We start from the raw sequence: 11,706 nt of genomic DNA on the forward strand, positions 1-11,706 counted from the left end.
TTATTGTACCTTGTTTATTTCCAAGCTTATATCTAACATGTAAAAATATACACTTTGAAGAATTATAGCTTGACTTATTTGTGAATTAATTCAAATAACAATATCTATAAATGAATACAATGTATTCACTCAGAGAAGTTACTGCAGCTTATCAAAATTTCACTTTTATAAATCTGTAGATTTGTTTTAATTGTCTTTATATATATATATATACACATATATATATTATCAGTAAGTTTAGTGTGGAAAGACATTCTTTCTTTCACAATAACTTGCTGTTTTCTTTCTTTTTTAGTTGATTCCAAGCATAACTGTTTTTATATAGGGCATGATATCTAAAGTATGAGCTTGGTGCTAGTATTTCAATAAAATTAACTACTTAGCATGTGCAAATAGAAAATAATAATAATATATATATATATATATATATATATACATATGTATGTATATATATATATATATGTGTGTGTGTATATATATATATATATGTATATACATTTATATATATATTTATATACATATAAATACACACACGCATATATGTATATATATACATATATATATATATGTATTTGATGCTGATAAAATATTAACTACTACTTTTGCATACAAATTTTATGGATGCTCGCTTCTACCCAGCAATATTTGAAAGGATTTCAGGCATTTTAAAAGTTATAATTTTGTCTTTTCTTTTCTGTCTTTCTTTCATTCTCTTTTTTGTTCACACTCTAAAATTCATTTTAAAGATGAATTTTGTTTTCTAAATATTGGTATGGTTTTATATCTTAATGGCCTAAATTATATGAATATTTTCAGTAATGTATGTTCAGGGGCTCAAAGCAATTTATCATTATGTAATTCTTTTACACCAAAATATTTCATATTAAAAATTTATTATTCTATTTAGATATTAAAATGAATGATTGCCTGCCATCTTTTCTCATATCATCTAATTAAACTAATGTTTTATTTTGATTTTTTTCTTTTATTTTGCAATATTATGTTTTATGTATTTTAGTGCAAAAATATCATTTCTTGAAATGAATTTTAAATTTCTTCTAAAACAAATACTTGTGTGTGTGTGTGTGTATGTATGTATGTACGTGTGTGTGCGTATGACATGTAAACACATGCATACAATTATTTTTGCTGCTCCTATTGCTGATGCCAAGTATCCCCTACTTGAGTAGACTTTTGCCATAGGTATAACTGATGAAATTATTAGGAACAACTGACAGATCCAGAAATCCAGGAATAAGATGTCCAGTGTATCAAAATAGGTCAAACTTTTGCATTTGATCAATGATCTCGCTATGATTAAGCCATAATTATTTTGGGAAAATTGTCTAAACATTTACTGCCTGCAGTTTTCATTTTAAAGATGGTTGAGAATTTTTCTTTAAAGAAATTTAGATGCTGCAATGGACAGGTTGAGTAAACTAATTAAGATTCTGCTTGCTGGTATAATTTTTATTTTATCAACTGAGAAGATTTCTAAAACACATGCATCATTGACTGCTTTTCATTATTTTTTGCTAAATTATTTGAAGAAAAATAATTCATTCATTCCTTACTTAATTTTATAGGATATGAAGTTTTCTGTGATATAAGTGGATACACTTATTAGTTAAAATGTCTCTATGAACACATTGTTTGTGCACATATGTTAGTTTAAGTAATTGCTGTTTCAGTGGATATTTTTATTTCATTCTGTTTTAATCTTGATTTAATTAAAGTTTTATATTTTGTATGTTTCTGTGCAATGTTTCAACTGTGTATGTTCTTGTTAAAATTATATAAATCTATAAAATTAGTGGATATTTAAATGAGAACAAAGTTCTAAAAAAGAATTTTTCATCTGTTTCTAATACAAGAGTTATTTCTAATCCAATTTGTATTATCAACATTTTATCTATTTGAATTTGATTAAAACATTTCAAGAATATTCAGAAAGGTGCGTTTATAGCAATTAAGTCCTATCATCAGATGTAAATATTTAACATTTGACTGGTTAACATTTTCTAAAATTTAGTTTCAATTGCAAAATTTTCTTTTGTATCATTAATAGCAAAATACTCATTAAATTAAATTTGTGTATTGTGTATTCCCTACAACTTCTAAATACATAAAATATTGGTTTTAATAGTTAGACTCTCTTAACGCATAAAATTTTTTCAAATAAACTCTTTAGAACTTTGTATATAACTTTGGAAAACATATAAATAACAAACTTCTAGCCCTGTCATTCTCCTGTCATTCTGAGTTTTCTACCATTACTACAATGATCTCTACTTCTCAGAATTAGCTCAATAGTATATCACCTTGACCCAAATTCATCAAACATATTCATTTTCATCTCATTCTCACCCAAACTCCAGTAACCACTTTCTTAACCCACTATACCCCCTGAATGTCAACTCTTTGTAGTTCCCTGCCTACTTTTGCTCTTCTGGCAATCATAGGCTTACAGATATTCAAACTTAACATGAAAAATTCCCCCCTGACCAATCTATCAGGATTATGGGTGCTGCCTCTTCTCATGACTAAAATCTTCATAAAATGTTTGTTTTTAAAGAGCAAATGACAATTGGTGTGCATATTAGGAACTGGTTTACTGACTCTAAACAAAGGAGTTCTGAGGACAGGAAGGCTTTAGGTTATATAAGATATGATTGTTTTTGGTCAGTGTGGTCATCTTAGCTGTGCCTATTATGAGAGCAGTAGTGAGATGGAGTAAAGAGTTCAACCTTATTTTCAGAATAAGACAGTTTTCCGTAAATGAGAGTTAGAGAAGTTAACTCCAGTATTGGACAAGTACTTTATTTATTAACTCTGAAAGGATTTTAATTCAGAATACAGAAAGCCAGAATAAACACCACAACTTTTTAATGTTTCTCTCATTTTGCCATCTTAACTTTATAGTAGTAGTTTTAAAACCTGCAAACAAAATCATCAAACTGTATCAAGCAATCTGCAAATTATACCATTGCTATTTTGAAAATCTATAACCTTTACTTTGCACTGTATGTAGTAATTAAACATTAAAAAAATATTAATTTTTCCAATTTATAAGTAACTTTATGAAAACTGACTTGATTGAACATCCATTTTATTAGAAACAAAGGCACGTTTATGAAAGAACTGGATCAATGTTCTGAGAGCCAATTATTATTTCAGGAAACTTTCATAAAGGAACAATCTGAAGATAATTACATTGACATTAAAAGCAGAAACAATTGAGAATATAAATTTCTGCCATCTATTTTTAATTATTTTGTTTTGTATTAATTTGACTCAAGGAATTATTTGAATACCATTTTAGATCTACATTTCTGATATTTTCCAACAATTGTTCCATGGATTTGAATTGCATTATGTTCCTGATGTAGGCTTGAAAACGACTTATATTTATCTTCATTCCATTCATAAATTTAACAACATTACTCCACTTTCCTTGAAATAATAAATGGTTATTGTTTTTTACTTAATTAATTTTATTAAAGTTATCTTCCATGAAGAGAAAAATATTAATTTTCATAGAAATACCTAAAATGAAATTTCAGTTATCTTTCTAAAACTGTTCAGAAGTCTATCAGGATTTTATCAGATTTAAAAAAAGGGGAAAAAAAAGACAAACATTTCAATTGAATTTTATATTAATATCTCTGTTGTCTTATACTGAACAGTCTGCATGGTAAACATATTTCATTATACTAAATATAAAATATGATTTTAGAATGAAATAAGAGTGGAAATAATCAAATTTGTGTTAGCTGTAAAATTAGCTGCCTTTGAAAATAAGAAAACTTTATTTAAAATCTTTTAATATATAAAAAATATATTTAGAGAAATACAAATTTGAAAGAATTAGCTTTTAAGTAATCAAGGAAGAAAATACATACATTTTGCCTTTTTTTTTATATAAATCATTTTGTTATTCTCGAAAGAACTAAAGAACTATAACCTAGTTTTGAATAGTTTTCTTAGATCATTGAAACTTTATATTTTTAACTGTACAATTTACTAATAGAGTTCTTCTTTGATATTGCTTACCTATTACTTTACTACAGTGGCCAAGGTCTAGTTTGATATTTTTCTGTTAGCATAAAGTGAAATAGTCTTAGTCTTGGACAATTCTCATTTATGTCAACTTCATTTGTAATCCCACGATCCTCAATGGCAAATTGGTTGAGTCATTAAAATAGCAGGTGAAATGCTTTGTAATATTTATTCCCGCATAAGGTGGCGAGCTGGCAGAATCGTTTGCACGCCAGGTGAAATGCTTACCGGTATTTCGTCTGCCGCTATGTTCTGAGTTCAAATTCTGCCGAGGTTAACTTTGCATTTCATCCTTTCAGCATCAATTAAATAAGTACCAGTTATGCAGTTTGTCTATCCTTGTTTGTCCCCTCTGTGTGTAGCCCCTTGTGGGCAGTAAAGAAATAAGAAACATTGGCACACCGAGCGAAATGCTTAGCGGTATTTCATGTCTTTACGTTCTGAGTTTAAATTTCATCCTTTCGGGGTCAATAAATTAAGTACCAGTTGCATACTGGAGTCAATCTAATCAACTAGCCCCCTCTCCCAAAATTTTAGGCCTTGTGCCTAGAATAGAAAAGAATATTTATTTCAGCTTATTATGTTCTGAGTTCAAATCCGGCCAAGGCCAACATTATCTTTTATCCCTTTAGAGAATCAATGAAGAAAGTACCAATCTAGAGCAATGGCTTGGCAAAATTGTTATACCATCAGTATTGCAGTATTTGTTTCAACTCTTGGCATCTGAGTTCAAATCCCATCATGGTCTACTTGACTGATAGACTTAATCTGGTACATAGTTTAACACTGATACTGGGTTCTTAGGTGCCTTTAGCTGCTGTATCCACTTTATTGCAGACATTCAGGCCAGATCTCAGATTTAAAAGTATCTTACCCCACTTCTCTCTCTTACCTATATTGGAAACTCTGTAAAGGATCTTGGACACCACATTTTTGCGCTGATTATGTAATAACACAAAAATCCCATTATTCCATAGATTAGCTCACCATACTTCAACATTTATTCACCTCATTCTTATCTATTTATTTTTGATTTTGTTTTTCATTCCATCAAAATAAACAAGATTATGATAACTTTGGTAAAATATTACTAGTGTTGAAAATGTGAGGTCAAAGGAATCTCAGAAATGGTACACTTTGTTGTACCATCCAGTTTTGTTTTTATATATTTGGTGTTTGGATCCCTTCACGATCGACATTACTTTCCTCATGTCTGGGAACCTACTAAAAAAATAAGTACCAATAGATTAGTTGGGAATGATATAGCTACCACTCACCTCCCCTAAAATGTCTGACCTTGTGTCAGAACTAAAAATCATTACTGTAACTAAAAAAATTAGAAAATATCATGTAAATATTCACACATGGGAAATGGCCTCTTCCTCTTTTTTCCCATTTCATCTTGTATTTTTATCTAAGTTCTACTTTTTCTACTGTACTGGACGTTAATTAACTTTGGTTAATACTTGACATATTCTAGCACAGTGGTTCTCAACTAGGGTCCAGATGACCCTTGGAGGTCCATATAAGATTTTATTAAGATTTATGTGCTATAAACTGGACATACTTCTACAATATATATACAGTAGGAATCAAAGGGGACCATAGGCAAAGAATGGTTGTTGAGAAACACTGGTCTACAAGAATGTTAACGCTATAGAAAAACAGGAATAACCATTATATTACTTTACAGCCTCCTAACTGTTGATATTGCCTTTCATCCTTTTGGGGTTGATAAATTAAGTACCAGTTGTGTACTGGGGTCGATCTAATTGACTGGCCCCCTCCCCAAAAATTTTGGGCCTTGTGCCTAGAGTAGAAAATATTGTATAAGGCAGTGAGCTAGCAGAAACATTAGTATGCCAGGCAAAATGCTTTGCAATATTTCGTCTGTCTTTACGTTCTGAGTTCAAATTCCGCTGAGGTCAACTTTGCCTTTCATCCTTTTGGGGTTGATAAATTAAGTACTAGCTGCGTACTGGTGTCGATCTAATCGACTGGCCCCCTCCCACCAAATTTTGGGCCTTGTGCCTAGAGTAGAAAAGAATACACTTGCTGTATTCTACTCATAAGTATCTACCGTGGTTTATATCTAGTTGGATGTTTTATACTTTATGTTCATAGTGAATTCTAAGCTAGATTTTATATTGCCTTAGTACTTACTGGAACAATAACAAACTATTACTGTAAAAATCAACTAATTGCCCTTAAAATATACCTTTATCTCCATAAGAGGTCGAAATTTCCCTTTTCTATGGGGGTAAGGTGGGAGAAATAGGAGTTGCTCAGAAAGGTGAATAGAACAGAGAGTAGTAGAATGATGAGTAAAGTGGTGGAGGGACATATAGGGATGCACAAGGGGCTAAAGAGGTGGGTCATGATGGAAAGGTATTGAGAATGATAGTAGACAAGTGATGTGTTAAGAATGGAATATAGCAGGGGGGTGGAGAACAGTGGCTGATAACATGGAACAGAAGTGATTATTTGAAATAGTGAGGGCAAGGATGATGAATGAGGGAAGCAGTTCTGGGTGGGGGTACTTTTTGGGAGAGGAAGGGATATATGTGCTGATATATAAATGGGGGGTGTGGGTGAAAATGGGGGAGGAATGCTTCACAATCTAATATTTACAAGCTATCATTTATAGCTTTATGCCCTTCAAGATCCACTATTCCAAAAAGATTTTAAATTTCTTAGAAACATGTACTTCCTCCAGTGTCTGGTCTATTTCTGTATGCATGTAAATTAAACTCAAACCCTGACGGTTGCTGTTCCTCTGCCCTTACCAAAAGCATTCTACATCCCAGAACAGCATTTGGGGCTAATAAGATGATTGCTACCACAGTTAATCTCTGTGTAAGTATTAGGGGGTGTGTTAAGATATTTTACTGAGGATATATTTAATTAGGTGACACAGCTGATAGTGCTTGTGTGTGTGTGTGCTTGTGTGTGTATGCATATATATATATATATACCTTTCCTTCTTTGGACACAAAACCCTGCTTGCGAAGACTTGTTGAGGCAAGTGAAATCGAAATCGAATTCAAAATTGAACCAAATTCGATGACTGGCACCAGTGCCAGTGAAGCACTAACAGCACCATCCGAGCAGGATCACTGCCAGAGCAGCAGTCTCGCTTCCATGCCAGTGGCACGTAAAAAGCACCATTTGAGTGTGATCGTTACCAGCATTGCCTTACTGGCACGTGAACGAAACACCTGAGCGAGGTCATTGCCAGTGCTGCTGGACTGACTCCTGTGCCGGTGGCATGTAAAAGCACCCACTACACATTCGGAGTGGTTGACGTTAGGAAGGGCATCCAGTTGTGGAAACTCTGCCAGATCAGATTGGAGCCTGGTGCAGCCGTCTGGTTCGCCAGTCCTCAGTCAAATCATCCAACCCATGCTAGCATGGAAAGCGGACATTAAACGATGATGATGATATATGTGTATGTGTGTGTGTGTGTATGCATATATATGTGGGTGTCTATATATATATATATATATATATATATATATATATATCTGTGTGTATGTATGTATGTATTTAATATCTATTATCTATTATATTATGTTATATTATTATAAGGTTATAATATAATATAGTACTATGTTAATAAATTCAAATTTTTGAATTGACAATTGTATATATCTCCATTTTCTATTCATTTATATAAGGAGTTCCTGCCTTAAAAACAGGAGCTAACCACAGTTATTTTGTGTTCTTTGCTACATTTGTTTCTATTAACCCATTTATTCTATCAGAAGAATTTTTATTCATTAAGATAGAAGAAATACACATAATTATATATATATATATATATATATATATATATATATATATATATATATATATATATATATATATATACATGTCTCTTAAAGGATAGAGCTCAAAATCAATGCATTGAAGATACTTTATTGCAGCAACAATTATAATAACAGAAACAACCACAATAAGCCAAACCTATGCACATTTCAATAGGGTATCCCGGAAGAATAAACCACATCATATATATATATACAAAAACTCAACTGTGATTTTTTGGCTAAGACTGTTAACAGATACTATATATTTTGTAAAATTTGTTTTATAAAAGTATATATTTAATATATATATATATATATATATATATATATAAATGAATAGAAAATGGAGATCATTGTTTAATGTCCGCTTTCCATGCTGGCATGGGTTGGACGGTTTGACTGAGGGCTGGCGAACCAGAAGGCTGCACCAGGCTCCAATTCGATCTGGCAGTGTCTCTAGATGCCCTTCCTAATGCCAACCACTCCAAGAGTGTAGTGGGTGCTTTTGATGTGCCACTGGCATGAGGGCCAGTCAGACGGTACTGGCATCAGCCACTCTTGAACGGTGCTTTTTATGAGCCACCATATATATATATATATATATAAATAGATAGATAGATACACACACACAATAAGCTTCTTTCAGTTTCCATCTACAAAATCCTTACCAGGACAATAGTAGAAAACACTAGTCCAAGTTGTGACCTAATGGGACTGAATCTGAGACAACATGCTTGGAAGCCAAGCTACTCAGCAGCACTTGTAATGCCTGCACATATGTCTAGTTAAACCATTTCATGTTGCTGGTTTTATTTTGAATCCTCACGTTTCTAGTGTATCACTGTGCCCTAATCACTGTAGTTACATTCTGGATAAATAGTTTTACTGTAATTAAGCCTTTCTTACTTTTATGGGATATAATTTGAAATTTGTAGTGAGTTTTACCATTGTTTCTTGTATTATTGCAATGGGTTTGCCGTGTTTGGTGATTAAATGGTTTTAATTCTGTAAAGGTGCTTTTACATCATTAATGCTGCACTGCAGAAGCAGAATGTTTAAATTGTTTGTTTTTGTATTTACAGAGTGTGTGTATATCTGTGTATGTGTGAAATGCTGAAACTTCTCTTTACACCAGCTTTGATATTCTGTGTATTTGCTTTTAGAAAAGAAATAACAGCAACACATTGTTTTCATTAACCTGATTTGTTATGGGCTTTGTATTGCTTAAGAGAACTTTTTGCTAATTCCCAAGTCAACCCTGATCCAGTAAATCTATGATCAAGGTTGTTTTAGCCATGACACATCACTTTTATGGTGGTGATGTTCATTTATAACCATCACAGGTTCTCTCGGGAATTTTGATGAATCATCTTTTATGTTTGTCTACTTTGCTGGAGTGTGTTTCTGTTATCAATAAATTTTCACATCTATTTGTGCAGAGTTGTTACTTTCACATTTCTTCCAAGCATGTAGATGTGTGGGTTGCTTCATCCATTTCTATTTTCTGAATTTTCATTATTCAGCTGGTATTCCAGGTATAAGCCACCTTTCTTTTCTGGTATATCATACCCAGATTTAGATTACTTAGAATATTCACTAATATTTAAGATTGTTGGAAATAAAATTTGCAGATTTTGCAGCTGGTTTTAACACATCAAGCAACTACACATAAGCTTTCTTCCAGTGTTTATTCCAAAACACATTTATCATATTGATTCCAAGAGCACAAGAAAATCACCTCATAATCTACACCCATCCTTTATTAAAATTATAATATTATGGATTACTAACTACACCTTGACAATGTAGATTTACAGTATTTATATCCAAACTGTTTCTGACTTCTGATTGCCATCAGATATTTAATTCTTGGATATGTACATGGTCTGAGATTGAGTTCAAATCAGCCCAAGACTACATAGATATTCAAGCAGATGAGGTTAATAGTGTGGAAAAATTATAATTTCAGTAACAAAACAACTCAGATACTTCTATAATGTATTTAGTTTCATCATCTTTGTTTTAATGTCCATTTTTCTGCATAGGGCAGACAAAAGTTGTTGAGGTAGATTTTCTACAGCCAGATACTCTTCCTGTCACCAACTCTCAACTGTATCTAACCAAAGTAGATATTTTTATCATGGAAGACTAGAAAGAAACATCACTTTTACGGTGGTGATGTTTATTTACACCCAGCACATGATGTCAAGACAAGAGCACACACACACACACACTCATACATATATGTTGGTTTCTTTCAGTTTCTGTCAACCATATCCACTCCACTAGCAAGGCTTTGGTCAGCTGGGGGCGATAGTAGAAGACACTTGCCCGAGGTACCATATAGTGGGACTGAACCCCAAACCACATCTTTGGGAAGCAATCATTCACATCAAATGAAAATACTAAATTATGTACAAGCATTTTTTCTAGAGAAAATCACACCTAAATTTTAACTTTGGCACAATCTTTGCCAATGTTTTACATTATATGTCACTTATTTCTGAAATTTATCATGGGCTAGGTTGTTGATGACTGACTTCTGATAGCCTATAAACACTTAGCTTGCTTAATCTAGTTACTTAACACCTACAGGCTACTTATTCATAAACTTCATTCATAGATATTATTTATGTCAATTCAGGTGAAATAGAAAAATGCTTTTCTCTTCCTTTCTAACCTTTACTCTGCTCTCAAATACAGTTGAGAAAAGAAACAAAGTGGCAGCTGTAGGAGTACTTGAACTCTTATTTTACCAGATTTCTGTTGAAATTCACTACTTTTGTTTCAGTTAGTATTTTTTAGAATAATGAAGACTTTAGTAAAATAACTCAGTTATTCTTTTCTAATATAATCATAAGGCCTGAAACTGTTGGGAGAGAGGGCCAGTTGATTAGATCGACCCCAGTATGCAACTGGTACTTAATTTATTGACCCCGAAAGGATGAAAGGCAAAGTCGACCTCGGTGGAATTTCAACTCAGAATGTAAAGATAGACAAAATACTGCTAAGCATTTCGTCCACCGTGCTAACATTTCTACTAGCTCGCTGCCCTAAATAATTCAGTCATTGTTAAGATAATGTTTAGAAGAAATTAACTTGAAATTTTGATGGAAAATTTTAATTTAGATCATTTTAAAACAGGATGTTTGTATCATAGAACCACGGGTGGACTCAGGCAGGCTGGTACCAACATGGCTAAATGATGCACAGAGTCACCGCTATCTTAATTCGGTTCTGATGCTTTCGATTAGACCAGTTGCTTTCAAAGATGTAGTAAACTGCTGGAAGATATCTCTGGGAAGACATTGAATCTATAACTTAATACCACTGAAGAAGAGCAGTCATTTCTGTTTGTGATGGATAAAATATATATCAGATATTAAAATGAATGATTGACTGCCAGTTTTCCATACACTGGTCTTGGGTAGGTGGGGTATTTTAAATCCCAGTTGTTGTTCATTCTTTTCATGTAATCAATGGACGGAACTTCTCTACCTCGTTTGTAGGAATTATACAGGTCTTGGTTCAATTCAAAAGTCCATTGCAATTGCTCCTGATAGTTCCATAACCTGCAATGGCTTCTCCCCACCAAGCTTCTCGTCTTGTTGTGTCTCTAGTAGTATGCCATACGATAAGTTTTATTTGATTTTCACTGCTTGGTAACTGCTGCGAGCTTCTCTGAAAACTTGCTTCTTTGCATTTATCCAGAGAGAGAAAAAAAAAAAAATTTTATTCTTTTTAGCCAAGTTTGTACTAATAGTAAGTACATGAAAGAGCAGCAGTTCTCTAATGTTGACATGACTGAATTCTAAACCATATTTGTGTGTGTGTGTGT

The 11,706-nt window shown here is 32.6% G+C and overlaps 1 protein-coding gene across 28 annotated transcripts in view; it reads left to right on the forward strand.

Moving 5' to 3' along the window:
- LOC106875208 (dual specificity calcium/calmodulin-dependent 3',5'-cyclic nucleotide phosphodiesterase 1A) overlaps window positions 1-11,706 on the forward strand; it is a 1,569,442-nt gene that overhangs the window by 1,481,835 nt on the left and 75,901 nt on the right. The window lies entirely within an intron of this gene.

Source organism: Octopus bimaculoides, chromosome 1 (assembly GCF_046866305.1).
Source record: "Octopus bimaculoides isolate indiv1 chromosome 1, ASM4686630v1, whole genome shotgun sequence".
NCBI lineage: Eukaryota > Metazoa > Mollusca > Cephalopoda > Octopoda > Octopodidae > Octopus > Octopus bimaculoides.